The sequence below is a fragment of the Paramormyrops kingsleyae genome, chromosome 16 (genome assembly GCF_048594095.1).
Source record: "Paramormyrops kingsleyae isolate MSU_618 chromosome 16, PKINGS_0.4, whole genome shotgun sequence".
NCBI classification, from domain to species: Eukaryota; Metazoa; Chordata; class Actinopteri; order Osteoglossiformes; family Mormyridae; genus Paramormyrops; species Paramormyrops kingsleyae.
In genome coordinates, this window is record NC_132812.1 from 18,195,218 (window position 1) to 18,211,077 (window position 15,860).

The following is a 15,860-nucleotide window of genomic DNA, read 5'->3' on the forward strand; positions in this document are numbered from 1 at the left end:
TGCGCTGATGACAATGCATTGCTGCACCCACCACACAACAAACCACCACAGGGATGAGAACCTGAGTGCAACCATGCATTGGGTGATAACTCAGCACCATACTAGTCTGAATGGAACAGTGTGAGTTTTTTCCCGGTGGCTAGAGTGCCAATCCTGCCACCAACCCCCAAATTTTCTCTACAAGTTGGAGGACCTGCTTGCAGCCTGGATGTAGATTAACATCATACCCAAGACGAAGGAATTGCAAGTTAAGGGCCTTGCTCAAGGGCCCAACAGAGTAGGATCACTCCTGGCATTCATGGGATTCGAACAACCTTCCAATTGCTGGCCCAGATCCCTAGCCTCAGAGCCACCACTCTGCCCATCTTGTAGGGCACCTTGGATATTATTGAGATGATTTGCAGTGAACAGCTTGATGACAACTCTGGTCTATACCAGGAAAAGAGAAGGACAGCTGTGCAGGCTCTGAAGGCAAATAAGAAGGTGTTTAGAAGAATCTGTAAGCAAGTGATACAACATCTATGGTCTAGCGACCCACATCCTGCTTACAGAGGAATAGAAGTATTAGGCGCATCTGAATCTGTTCCTCGGAGAGTCGCAGTCTGGGCGGGTGACGGAACAGTCCTTACCAATGACACTGCAGTTGTAACCCACTGGGCCAGCTAGTTTGAGTAGCTGAGCATAGGGCGGGATAGCCAACTCAAGATAGTTAAAGCTGATCATCCGGCTAGGACATTGGACATCTCTGCATCCAGAGTTCTTGAGGCTGACCCTCCAATTAGCTGTGAACCATCCAATCTCACTGAGATTGTATAAATGGTGAACCAGCTGAGGGTAGGGAAGGCCGCATGGATCCGGGGTTCCACTCAGTTGATTGAGTTGCGCTGTGGGACATGCTGAGACTTTGCGGGATCTCCTCAAAGTTTCCGGATGTTATGGTTGGCCTTTACACTGGTATTGTGAGAGCTTTGCAGAATGGATGCAGAACCTTTGCATTCTAACCAGTTAATTCTGGGATTTGTCAAGGACATGTTCTTGCTCCTAATCTGTTCAATGCTCACATAGACTCGGTGTTGGGCAGGGTCGTGGGGTCCAGCAGCTGTGGGGCATCTGTTGATGAATGAACATTCACTGATCGACTAACAATGCTGTGATCTTCACAGAGTCAATGGAGGCTCTGATCAGGCCTCTCTAGAGACTGAGCGAGGAGTCTGAGTGTCTGGGTTTGCGAGAATCCTGGATAAAAACCAAGATACCAGGCCATTAATAACTTCTTGGGCACAGCCATCAGCAGTGTGTCTGTCTGTGGAGAGAATGTCGACTGTCAAGAGGTTCACTTACCTCGGCAGTGACATTGATGTCTCTGGTGACTCTTCTTATGAAGTCAGCAGATGGATTGGGAGAGCATGGGGGGTCATGAGGTCACTGAGAAGGGGTGTTTGGTGCTCCTGATATCTTTGTAAGAGGATGAGGGTCCAAGTCTTTAGAGTCCTGGTACTCCCCATTTTGCTACAGTATATGGCTGCAAGACATGGACGCTATCCAGTGACCTGAGATGAAGACTGAACTCCTTTGGTACTGTGTCTCTTCGGAGAATCCTTGAATACTGTTGATTTGACTTTGTGTCGAATGAGTGGTTGCTCAGGGAGTCATCTGCATTGTGATGGAGCATCAGTTATGGCATTATGGACATGTGGCATGATTCCCTGAGAGTGATCTGGCTTGCAGGATCCTCACTGCTGAGGACCCAAGCAGCTGGGCCAACCAAGGGGATGCCCACGTAACACCTGGCTGTGGCAGATAGATGGCCATTTTCGGCAGGCGGGACAAGAGCACGTGTTAGCCTGGGGGGTTGACAACCAGGATCCTCAGTTGTTTCATCAAACAGTGGGTGCAGCAACATGCTGTACCAGTGCATCCTCCCCAACCAGACCTCACCTGAATGGCCCAGCATCTAAAGCATGCACACGTGTGAATGTTTCTCTGATGCCTGAGATTTATGACCTGTGCATTTCGTATCATGGTTTACTCCAGGGATATATAAATCAGACTTTTGCTTTTCACATGAAAGGTAAGTTTCATCATTTCCTCTCAACATTGCCACAAGGGAAAGCGCTTATGGCAAGTCTTAACCTAATATGGGTATAAGTTCTTTTTTACGTCAAACATCATTTTTCTAAATATGAACTTTGGCATGGATTTGACCACAATCTTAGATGAAATCTGTACATGGGGAAGTTTTATGAATGAGTCCCTGTCTTTTGTAGTTCTCCTGCTTATTTGATACCACATAATAATAATAATAATAATAATAATAATAATAATAATAATAATAATAAAAAAACAATTGCAGAGAGCTACACTATTGTTTTGTGGCCAGATGGCTCCGATTTTATAGAGTACGGATGTCTGGAAAACCGATACTTCGGTACCAAGTCAATGGCAAAATTCTGAAAACATGATGGTACTTGTTTTTCTGCAGATCTTTCAGAACTGATGGGGGAAGTATGTATGCCTACAAGTGTTTTCTCCTACCTCTGAAGCCCCCCCTCCCAATATGAAAAAGAACATACCTGAAATAAAATGCTTACTACTCTTTTGAACAATTTATACTACATTTATGAACTTGGGGGTATTCCATGGAAGTAGCTAAAGAAAGGCAGACTTCCCTGAAAAAGTCAGACTCAAACTACCGACATCTCTAAACTTAGCCTCATGTCATTCCATGAATGCAGTTCAGCTTTAACTAATCAAGGCTCATTCAAGACAAACTTGCTTAGTCTCACACCCGCGATATTTAAGTAGCCCAAATGAATGGATGAATGATAGATCAACCAAATGAGTCGGAAAGCCTGTAAAACAAGAGCGGTCGCAGAACAAACGCTGCTGATGGAGCTGTTTGAAAAATACAAAGATATAAAAAGGCATTACTGTGGTAATAAATAATGCCAGGTAGGGCTTGGCAAATAATTGCAGACAGACTAAATGTGTAAGTTACGTAAATGTTATAAGTGCCAAGTACAGTGGTATGGTGGTAAAATGGTTTATGTTGTTGCCTTATACCACGAAAGGTCCTGGTTCGATTCCCATAGCCACCTGGGAACCTTCTGGGTTGAGTTCACGTGTCATTTTTACTGTATAATGTTATTCTGTATTATTTGATCTCCGTAAAATACTTTCAGTCACATCCGTGTGAAACATTCTGCACACACCGTATCTTGTCTTTGCTATTTTACTAATAAACTTTCAAAGTAGACAGTGACTAAACAAAATATAAAAATATCTTCCTGTTTATATATAACAGATTTTTTTCAGTTTCAGTCATTGCATTTCATGCTTGACCTTTGTAAAATGGGTACGCTTTTATTTTAATTATTTTAGAATTAATTAGAATGCTGAGACATGATTTTTATAGGCTTTATTATGTTTATTACATGACATGAGTAGTGTGAGCAAGGAATTTCATCCGGCGGAACGATCTTTTGGGAATCTGTTCCCACACGTTGGATGTTCTTTGAGACAATGCTAAACTAAGTGAGACCGTTAATCTGGTTCGGAGCAGACTTGTTGACTTGCCTAAGTTACCATGGAAGCTCAGTGGAGATTCATTTAAGATGGAACGGAATTCCCACTTAAATGAGCAAGACTTGTCGAAAATAAATCTGTCTTTCCCTTAATCCTGCTTTGTGGAATACCCTCCTGGTCTGGTCCAAATACTGACAGACAGGTTAACTCTTGTTTATTATTCTGTATATTGTTTACATATTTTTTCGGCAGGGTACTGCAAACAACTATAAGCTATTATCTAGTTAGGAAATAACCAATGGTTTAATAACCCAACACAACATGTCGTTGCAGAAACAGTAGAAAAAAAAATGTAACATTCATCATAGATTCATCCCTTCACTAAGATACAAAGTTTTTTTTTTTTTAACCATTATTTCAAAAACCAGAAAGATATTACATTTGTACTTTCTTGGCAAAAACATATAATGGCCATGCTGGTGCTGGAATGTGTTTGACATATACAGTCCTCATTTTAATGAGTTAATTAATGTGTGGAATGTCAGGTCACCATTTATTTGTGGAGATGTGGCAAGATAACCTTCAGCCAAGTACCCAGGACACCCTGAAGAGATGTGATGCGTTGTCAATTAGCTAGCATAGTAGTGTCGTGATACTGCATGCTCCTGTGGACAGAAGTTAAGTGCTTTTGCTCCTTTGCAGCTTACTCAATGCTAAGTTAAAAACTAATTTAAAATAATAAAATTCCCTTTTTCTTTCCTTGCCGTGTCATATATTCATCACACGTGAGCCGTTTGACTAGGCCAAAGTCACATCTTTCTTAAAATTTCATGTTGCTATGTTACCGTATCAAAGATGTCAAATAACGTTCCAGCTGAAAGCGAATCGTCACCTTTAATATTTCCTCCATTGTTGACATGCGATACTGACAGTCAGCAGTGTAAGATTTTCAAACATCATTTGCGGGCAAAAACCAGAAATGTCTCATTTCAAAGCTTGGTGCAGATAAATGCATTGTTTTCTTACTGTTTCACTGCGTGGGAAACTAATTTTAAATTTGTTTCTGGCAGATGTCATGGATGGGTGCCACAATCCATACAGATAAAGCAAGAGAAAACACTGATGCAGACAGAACCCCAGTATTCTGGATGTTCTTGTGCATGTGCTTGTGATGCCAGTTTGATGTCTTGTTTAATAGGCATGGAAAGATGCGGGTTTGCACTCACAGTCTCCATGATAGGCTTGGGACCCCCCACGATCCTGGATAGGGTAAACGGTTACAGAAAATGGATGGATGGATGGATGGATGGATGGATAGATGGATGGATGGATGGATGGATGGAAAGATATGGAAAAATAACACACTTATAAACATATAGCTGTCAAGAAGTCGATTTGGAATAAGTGCAGTCAGGCTGCACATCCAATTAACCCCCAAGTAAAAGTGCAAGTTAGTGTTGGGGTAAAAGCTACACAATGCATTTCAGACATTATAAGAAGCTGAGAAAAGACTCTGAGAGCATTCAGAGAACACAGAGTGATGTAGGTTTTGTTGAACTTTGCATCTGTACAACGAGAAAAAGATGATTTTAGCTTTAACCTTTTTTCTTTTTCAAATGGCAATGCGGGAGGCACTTAAAGAATGTGTTGTTTTTGCTTTTTACATAATGTATTTTAAGGTAGGACCGTATATGCCACCGTATGCTTTTTATTTCTGTTTCTATTAAATCTATAGTGCCAGTTTGGTGACCTCTGCTCAGAAGTATTATTTATTAAGGAGCCACTGGTTGTTGGTCACACTGTCTGATGTAAGGTATTTTTTTCTCTCATAATTCCACACACACATTTTAATACCTGGGGATATGTGCAGTTGGGACAAACACTGTGCTTTAATCCTGTTTTGAAATTGTTATCATATCGATCCATTTCCTTCCTTGCTTTGTTGTTTTTCTGTTGTTTCATCTTCCTAAGCACAGACACTTACAAAACCACCCCTTGTGTTTGTAGGCTGAGGCAAAAAAAAAACACAGAATAAAGATGAAATACATGTGTGTGCAAATGCTGACAGTCTGCCATCTGTCCAAGAGATCAGATTTATGCTGCCAAATATCTTCATATTTCACTCTATGTTCCCTCAAGAAACATCACTTTAAAGGGGGCCACATGGACAGAGCTGGCCCAATGACATCTAAAGGTCTTTCATTTTGCTTGGGGTGCCACTGATGTAACTGAGTGATGTGTGTTTTAGCTTGCTTAATGGGCATTATGGAAATTGTGAAAAGGGCAGAGTGAGTAAATGATCCAAGGTGATGGGGGTGCTGGGGGGGGGTGGGGGGGGTAAAAGAATTGCTAATGCTTGTCCACAATTTCCAGGTACAGTCTGAAGCAGCTGACGACTGCTAGTCCATTCTGATGAAAGGGAAATTGGAAATTAACTCTGAATCGCATTCTGTCTCCGCTTCAGGCAAAGCACTTGTCAGTTTCAACTGTGTTTGCAGCTCATTATCCCTACGAGCAACAAGGGCAGCGAACTAATGCAGTTTTAGGAGCAATGGTGGGGGTCGTCTAGCTAAAAAAATAGCAGAGAAATATAACAAGTACCCTAGAATATCAGGTCAATGTGTACGCACCATTACGCCAGATATGCTATTTTCAGTTTCAGCCCAGAAGCTGTCCAATCAGCTCCTGAAAAGCAAATCTTCTCCAAAATTTCTGTGTTGCAAAAACCTATGCATGCAACCATATTTCTTTACTGTCAGATTTAACAGATTATATGGAGCAAAAAAGTCACTATAGACCAGAAAGGTTTCCTTTTGAAGGATTTGCAGGGTTTTTTTTTTTTTTTTGGAAATGCCACAGTGGCCCTGGGTTTGTTCCCTGCCTTGCACCCATGGATGGATGGATGAACGGATGTATGGATGAATGTTTAGAAATATGTTTTGATTCAGTTTAGAACATAATTGTATTACATAGAGAAATCCATCGCTTTTGACCATCAGCTCAGCATTTCAAGCACAGCCTAACCAGCTCCCATTTAATGACAGAGTGGACATTCCTGTCTGTTTTTGAATGTCTAGAAGTTCATAGCAGCCGCAGTAATAATTTTAATTCCGCTTTTCAGCTTAAATCATAAAAGTCTGTGCACAGGATAAAACTTCAAATATGGCTGAATTAATAACATTTAGGAATATGAATATTAAGCATGATATTTTTCATAATGAAAAATGATTGTTCCTTACGCCATTCTTTAAAATATAATAAAATATAATAAGCTGGGAATATTCTGGGGTCAGCAGGGTGGCCTCACACTTCTGAAGCTTTTTGTTTCTTGTTTGATTGCTCCTGTCTGTGTGCTTGTGAGTTTCTCTTGTTCTCCCTGAGTTTCCATGGTTGCCTCGGACACTCCGGTTTCCTCCCATGGTCCAAAAAGAACTCGCAGTTAGGTGAATCCGTAATTGTAAATTGTCCATATTATTATTTCTACTCTTACTATATTTTAACAATCGTGATATTGTCACGGCACGGGGGACGAATAATTCAAGGGAAGGCGTAGTGGTGAAACAGAAAGGAGGACTGAAATCGACAGAATAAACTGAATGTGAATTAATTGGATCATGAGGGGTTGAAATTTGAAGACTGGTACACAAGACTCATGCAATGAGAAGGCTCAGCTTTAATAACCAGACTAGCAAAGATGGGACATGGAAGTCCTAGTGTTTTAGGAAACTATAGACCAATCTCAAATCTTCCTTTCATTTCAAAGATCATGGAAAAGGTTGTAGTTCGTCAGTTGTCTACTTTCCTACAAAAAAATAATAATAATGAATTATATCAGTCTGGCTTTAGACCAAACCATAGCACAGAAACTGCTCTAGTCAAAGTAATGAATGATTTACTTATGGCTTCTGACCGTGGCTTGATATCGCTGTTGGTATTACTGGACATGGAATGGAATGCAGGTTGACGTCATTTCCGCTGTTTCCTGCGTGAGCGAAACTGGTTGCTACCGCGCGAACTTTAAAACTATAGATATCACCTAAATAATAATTAGAATTAAGTCATCGGAAAAAATAAAAATCCTTACAAGCTTAATAGTCTTCTGATAATTCTCCAAACCCCTACGGATTAATCACCTTCGCAAGCACCGACCCACGATCTCCATTCAATCAAAAAGGTGCTTCCAGCTTTAGAACTTACCGTTTCACGTAAGTACAACATCATGTCTCCTGTTCCGTGTTCTGAGTGCAATATGTTTAGTTATTCTTCTCCGGTTATTAGCGGTACGTTTACCTGTGAGAAGTGTCAGTTAGTCGCTAGGCTGACGGAGAAGATTGTAGTTTTAGATGGACGTATCCGGACGTTACGGGACATTCAGGAAACGGAGAGTTTTATTGATTCAGTGTTAGCGGCTCCGGATATGTCCGCCATAGGTATTCAGTCTCCCCCCGCTCCGGCAGCAGAGCCTACGCAGCAAGGCGAGTGGGTGACGACCCGGCGGCATAGTCGTAAATCCAACCAAAATTCACACCGGCACCATTCGCCCATTCGCGTTTCCAACAGGTTCTCCCCACTCAGTGAAACTCCCGCTGAGACACCTGTTGAAAGTGCTCTAGTAATAGGCGACTATGGCAAGCCGTTTTAACATTTAATCGCTAGACCGGATACGCATTGCAGATATCTCTAATTCAATTCTTCCTAGTCAAAAAGAGCATTTCAGATATCCACAATGACATTCTTCCTATCTACAATTGTCATTTCAGATATCCACAACGTCATTCTTCCTAGGAGAAACTACGTCACTTTTGCCATTCATGTCTATTGGGCTTTCAATTTCAGATATCCACAATTACATTTCAGATATCTAGAATTAACATTCTGGATATCCGAAATTGAATTCTTACTAGGAAAAACTCCCATTTCAGATATCTACAATCCAATTGTTACTAGTCATAATTTTAATTTCAGATATCCGAAAGGATACCACCATTTTAGATATCCAGAATGCAATTTCGAATATCCGAAATACATTGTGACTAGTAAAAATGTCTTTATGGATATCCAGAATTCATATTATGACTAGTAAAAATGCAATTTCAGATATCTACAATTAGAATTACGCCTAGGAACAATGCAATTGCAGATATCTACAATTGTATTGTGGATATCTGTTGAAGAGTAGATAAGACGCCGTTTTAACATAAAAACGATCCATTTACTATCCACAATTACATTTTAGATATACAGAATATCATTTCTCCTAGTCAAAATTATATTCTTACTAGTCAGAATGGCAGTTGCAGATATCCACAATTACATTCTTACTAGTAGAAAATGTATTTCAAGATATCTAAAACTTTATTTCTCCTAGTCACAATTCCGTTTAAGATATCTTTAAATCTTTACAAAGTATAAGTAGCCGTTTTGACATTTAATCGCTAGACTGGATATGTATTGCAGATATCCGTAATTCAATTCTTCCTAGTCAAAAAGAGCATTTCAGATATCCACAATGACATTCTTCCTATCCACAATTATCATTTCAGATATCCACAATGTCATTCTTCCTAGGAGAAATTACGTCACTTTTGCCATTCATGTCTATTGGGCTTTCAATTTCAGATATCCGCAATTACATTTTAGATATCTAGAATTAACATTCGGGATATCCGAAATTGAATTCTTACTAGGAAAAATGACGTGTATTCCGCCAGTATGTTTCCCTGTCGTCGTCATTTCAGATATCTAGAATGGCGGTGCGACGTACATCCGGTAAAAATATATAAAAATATAAGCCAGCTAAATAATTGATGTCATCCATACTGTTGCTATGACAGTTCTCTATAAATTCCTTATTACAAATAAATTAATAACTACATACGTTTTAATAGAAAGCTAATAACTTGCACGGTAAAATATAAAACGTTCTTTGTTTCACGTTGCTGAATATATAGTTTTTGCTGTTAATGCAGCAGAACAGAAAGTGATCAGCATGATACGTTTAGCTGATCTGCACTGTTCAGCACAAATACAGACTCCAGTGGAATTAAATCAGTATTAGCTGGATTTACTAGTTTTGCTCCAGTTTCATTTTTGATTTGGTCACCCAGAGGGTCTGCTGACAGACACAGCTATATACAGTATAGCGCAAGTGGCGTGTTGAGGGGCTGTCAGCTGTTCGCAGTCAGTGCAGTCCCATGCAGACCAAAATTATGCATTTTGTGAATGAATGACCGTCCCAGGTCATTCATTCACAAAATGCATAATTTTGACCAGAGCATGTAAGTGGAGCTTATCGCTCACGGACCTGTACGCTCTTCCAGCTCCCCCCACTCACAGCCACTTCGCTCATTATCGCCCCCCTCTCAGGCCAATTTTAATCCCGCTCCAAGGAAATCGCTCACCGCTGTCTCCAAGAACGAACGTTTTAGCCTTAACTTTAGCCTGTCATCAAAGTAAATGAGCAGTCAAATCCACATTCAAGTAGAAATGGTTTATTTCTAGGTCAGTCCTGCTTCATACACAGCGTGTGAGCTGGTCTGGGACAGTTCCGGTATACGAAAGTGGAGCGAGGTGACGCTAATTGTGGATAGTCAATGGACCCATTTTATGTTAAAACGGCGTCCTATCTACTCGTTAACAGATATCCACAATACAATTGTAGATATCTGCAATTACATTGTTCCTAGGCGTAATTCTAATTGTAGATATCTGAAATAGCATTTTTACTAGTCATAATATGAATTCTGGATATCCGTAAAGACATTTTTACTAGTCACAATGTATTTCGGATATTCGAAATTGCATTCTGGATATCTAAAATGGTGGTATCCTTTCGGATATCTGAAATTAAAATTATGACTAGTAACAATTGGATTGTAGATATCTGAAATGGGAGTTTTTCCTAGTAAGAATTCAATTTCGGATATCCAGAATGTTAATTCTAGATATCTGAAATGTAATTGTGGATATCTGAAATTGAAAGCCCAATAGACATGAATGGCAAAAGTGACGTAGTTTCTCCTAGGAAGAATGACGTTGTGGATATCTGAAATGACAATTGTGGATAGGAAGAATGTCATTGTGGATATCTGAAATGCTCTTTTTGACTAGGAAGAATTGAATTAGAGATATCTGCAATGCATATCCAGTCTAGCGATTAAATGTCAAAACGGCCACTTATACTTTGTAAAGATTTAAAGATATCTTAAATAGAATTGTGACTAGGAGAAATAAAGTTTTAGATATCTTGAAATACATTTTCTACTAGTAAGAATGTAATTGTGGATATCTGCAATTGCCATTCTGACTAGTAAGAATATAATTTTGACTAGGAGAAATGATATTGTGTATATCTAAAATGTAATTATGGATAGGAGTGTGACTTGATTAAATGTTAAAACGGCTTGCCATAGGCGACTCTATTCTAAGAAACGTGAGAGTAGCGACTCCAGCGACCATAGTTAATTGTCTCCCTGGTGCCAGAGCGACCGACATCTCGGCAAACTTAAAAGTGCTGGCTAAAAGTAAACGTAAATACTCTAACATTATTATCCACGTCGGCACTAATGATGTCCGATTGAGGCAATCGGAGATCACGAAATCAAATTTTATAGAGGTGTGCAACCTTGCGAAGAAGATGTGTGTGTCAGTAACGTGCTCTGTCCCTATCCCTGCTAGACGTGGCGATGAAATGTACAGCAGATTATCGTCGCTACATCGCTGGCTGTCGGAATGGTGCCCGATAAATGGTGTGGGTTATATTGACAACTGGCGGATGTTTTGGGGTAGGCCTGGGCTTTTGAAGAGGGACGGTACCGGCATAACCGACCGCCTGCTAGTCGCCTAGAGTCGTCACCTAGGGTTCATTTTATTGAGACTGTGTCTGTTCCCCGCGTTTTTAATCATGGAAGCCGATTCCACCGTAGTGTGTGCCATAATAACTTAATAAAAATTACAATGAATCCGTTACTAGAAAACAGCTGTGATGCAGGGCTTAAACTTAAACTTGGACTTATGAATGTAAGATCACTGGCTCCTAAGGCACTATTAATAAATGAAATAATTACTGATTTTAGTCTTGGTGCCATATGCCTCACGGAGACCTGGCTTAAACCAAATGAATTCATGGCACTGAATGAATCTACTCCAGCTGAGTACAGTTACAAGCATAACCCTCGACCAAATCGCAAAGGTGGTGGTGTTGCTGCAATTTTTCAATCCAGCCTAGGAGTGACTGAGAAATGTGGTCTTAGTTTCAGCACATTTGAAACTCTTGTTCTTAGTCTTGCTGGCTCATCTCTTTCTTGCTCTTCACCCCAAATCACCATTGTTATTGTTTATAGACCACCTGGGCCGTACAGTAATTTTCTTAAGGAGTTCGCTGATTTTTTAACTAACCTGGTGGTCAGTACTGACAAAGCTGTTATTGTGGGTGATTTTAACATTCATATGGAGAAAGATAGTGATCCTTTAAAAATAGCGTTTACAGCTATTCTTGACTCTCTAGGTGTATGTCAGAATGTAGTCGGGCCTACTCATGCCTGTAACCATACTCTTGATTTGATTATTAGTCATGGCATCTTGGTGGAACATGTATCTATTATGCCTCAGAGTCCCCTTCTCTCTGATCATTACTTGTTAACGTTTGAAATCCAGTATAGCCTCCCGTTGACCGCAGCTCCAAAGTACAGAATCAGACGTTCCATTGCCTCACTAACTACAACAACATTTATGAAACAACTTCCACAGTCCTTCAGCCTTACATCTGAAGCATCGTGTATAAATGAACTTGAACAGGCGACTGCAAACATGGATAAATCCCTTCGTAGCACACTAGATCTTGTAGCTCCACTTAAGAAAATAAAGCATAGAGATAAGAAACCTGCCCCCTGGTACTCTGATCATACACGTGAACTCAAACAGGCATCACGCAAGCTAGAGCGCAAATGGCGCTCAACTAAACTAGAAGTTTTCAAATCTGCATGGAAAGAGAGCCTGTCTAAATACAGACAAGCACTAGTGACTGCTAGGTCTGTGTATCTCTCCAGATTAATAGACGGGAACAAAAACAATTCAAAATTCCTATTTGAATCCGTGGCTAGGTTAACACAGAATTCTCCATTAAACTCGCAAGTCCCACAATCTCTTAAGAGTAATGACTTTATTACATTCTTTAATGGTAAAATAACTAAGATTAGACAGACCATCCAGTGCACATCCTTAGCTACCTATGACTGCCAGACTCCTGCTAGTCTTATGCCTATCAATAATGAGACTTTTGAATCTTTCATTCCTATAAAACACCCAGAACTCCTGAGCTTAATTTCCTCCTGTAAATCCTCTACAAGCCTCATAGACCCAATTCCTACAAAATTTTTCAAGGAAATCGCACCACAGATTAGCAATACCCTGTTAAATGTGTTAAACTCTTCTCTTAAGCTTGGATATGTTCCTAAACCTTTTAAATTGGCTGTTATTAGACCCGTTCTAAAGAAACCAAATCTTGACCCTAGTGTTTTAGGAAACTATAGACCAATCTCAAATCTTCCTTTCATTTCAAAGATCATGGAAAAGGTTGTAGTTCGTCAGTTGTCTACTTTCCTACAAAAAAATAATAATAATGAATTATATCAGTCTGGCTTTAGACCAAACCATAGCACAGAAACTGCTCTAGTCAAAGTAATGAATGATTTACTTATGGCTTCTGACCGTGGCTTGATATCGCTGTTGGTATTACTGGATTTAACTGCAGCATTTGATACTGTGGACTAGAGGTCGACCGATATATCGGCCGGCCGATATATCGGGCCGATATTTAGCATTTTTTAATGTATCGGCATCGGCCGATATCCGAGTGCACTACGCCGATTTTCAGACAGGCACGTCTGCGGGCAGCCCAGTGTTATTGTTGCTGTGGAACACGTGACCCATGCTGCCTTGTGCAGGACCACAGCCAGAAGTTTTGGAAGAGTCCTGGGATAAAACGGTAAGGCTTAAATTCTGATCTTTCAATGACCTGTTTATTTAAGTAGTTTGCTATGAAATGTTGCTTTAAAAGAAAACGCGAATTACGCTATTGGGAACTGGGGTAATGATAATGAGCCTTCAACCAACTGTAGCTTACAGGTAACATTAAGGATCATTGATTCTAATAGAGTTCGTTTTGTGCGCTTATTGGTGGGCTCACAGACGTTTTTTAATCGTTAAAAATCATTTTAATTGTTAACATTTTAATTATTACCATATCAGCCCGATGTTATCAGTTATGTTTTTTTTCTTGTGTCGGAGAGTTTCACTCTGTGAGTGTGTGGGGCGGAGCAGGCAGCTCTCAAATACTGCAGCGTGTGTGAGAGTTGCGTTACTCTGCCCTGATCACAGACAGCGCCGTCCTCGGAGACACAGAGCTGCTAAGAACGATGCATGGCGGAGAAAAGTGTTTGTTCGAAAGAGTGGTTACCATTTACTTGAGTTGATGCTGACAATGGTCCTTCTGTGCAACTTTTTTTCATTTGAGACCGGAGATTCAAACAATTTGTCAGACGTCTAGATAAAAAGTGCATGACTTCGCGCAGTTAGTTTCCTCATTAAACATGTCTATCCTTTATACGGGCTTATACGTAGACAACGTCACAATCACTAGGGGCTTATGTTGTCCTTGCATACAAGGCTGTGCAATACCACAGTTATTTTATTTTATTTTCCGGGATCACTAGATTCTGATTGTGAATTTGGCTTTAAGCTATCTGTCTGCTAACAACAGAAACAACATGTTAGTGTACACTACTCATCATACCATGATGCACTTAGTGTTTTTTTTTTCTTCAAAATGTATTAGAGTGTAATTGTTGTAATGTGCATGGAATACTGGAATTGTAGAATGAATTGAAGATGAAGGTACTATAATAAAAATTCTAACCTTGCATTTATTCTTCTGTTTTAGTAATTGCTGTCTGATGGCTGAACAAAAATCTAATCCTGTATGGCAGCATTTCACAAAGCCAACACCAGGAAAAGCCAGATGCAATATCTGCAGCAGACTGGTGAGCTTGGGAGCTGAAGAATGAGTTTGCTGCTAAAGAGATTCTGATGCTGCTATCTTTATTGTTTATAAGTTTAAGTTGTTTATAAGTTGTATTGTGTTTTTGTTATTTAAGTTTATATTTAAATTAACACAAGTCAGTATTCAATAAATGCTAAGTTGAGAAATTTTGTGTATCGTTTGTTATTATTAATGTGATATTTTATCATGCAAATAGAGGGGAAAACGTCCAATTTTCGGCCAAAAAATATCGGCAGCATATATCGGCCATCGGCTGACCCTGACTCCTAAATATCGTCATCGGCATCGGCTATTGAAAAACCCATATCGGTCGACCTCTACTGTGGACCATAATATCCTCTTGGACCGGTTAGAAGGTGTAGTTGGCATTACAGGGACAGCACTCTCTTGGTTCCGCTCATATTTAACTGATCGCTATCAGTATGCACATGTGAACAACGAATCATCCAAGGCCACCAAAGTCACATACGGTGTCCCACAGGGATCAGTACTGGGCCCACTACTGTTTACACTATACATGCTACCGCTTGGTAACATTATTAGAAAACATGGTGTTGGGTTTCATTGTTATGCAGATGATACACAGTTATATATATCTGTTAACCCTGATGATACATCACTCCTATCTCGGTTAGAAGATTGTCTGTTAGATATTCGGTGCTGGATGGCAAAAAATTTTCTAATGTTAAACACAGAAAAAACAGAAGTACTGGTGATTGGTCCCAAGGCTGCAAGAAATAAGTTTCACCACCTCAGCATTAGTGGCCTTCCTACACAACCTAACACAGTGGTTAGAAATCTTGGTCTTCTAGTAGATTCAGATCTATGTTTTGATGCTCACATAAGAAGTATTACTAGAACTGCGTTTTATCATCTACGAAACATAGCCAAGCTTCGTAAGATGCTCTCACTTCGTGATGCAGAAAAATTAATACATGCCTTCGTAACTACCAGACTAGACTACTGTAATGCCCTCCTTTCTGGTTGCCCGTCTGGTTCCTTAAATAAACTTCAGCTGGTACAAAATGCGGCAGCCAGAGTTCTCACAAACACTAAAAAATTTGATCACATCACACCAGTCTTATCCTCCCTTCATTGGTTACCAGTTAAGTCTCGGATTGACTATAAAATACTGCTGTTAACCTATAAAGCACTGAATGGCCTTGCACCAGACTACCTTAATAATCTGCTGACCACATACAATCCCCCACGCTTGCTTCGATCTCAAGGTGCGGGATATCTGTTAGTACCTAGGGTAGAAAGATCTACGGCAGGC

The 15,860-nt window shown here is 40.0% G+C and overlaps 1 long non-coding RNA gene across 1 annotated transcript; it reads left to right on the top strand.

Annotated features, from left to right (window-relative positions):
- The first annotated feature begins 7,489 nt into the window (after window positions 1-7,489).
- Window positions 7,490-15,496, top strand: LOC140578689 (uncharacterized). The gene is made up of 2 exons (XR_011982955.1): window positions 7,490-13,510; window positions 14,465-15,496. It is a non-coding gene; the product is annotated as an uncharacterized lncRNA (long non-coding RNA).
- The last annotated feature ends 364 nt before the right edge of the window (window positions 15,497-15,860 follow it).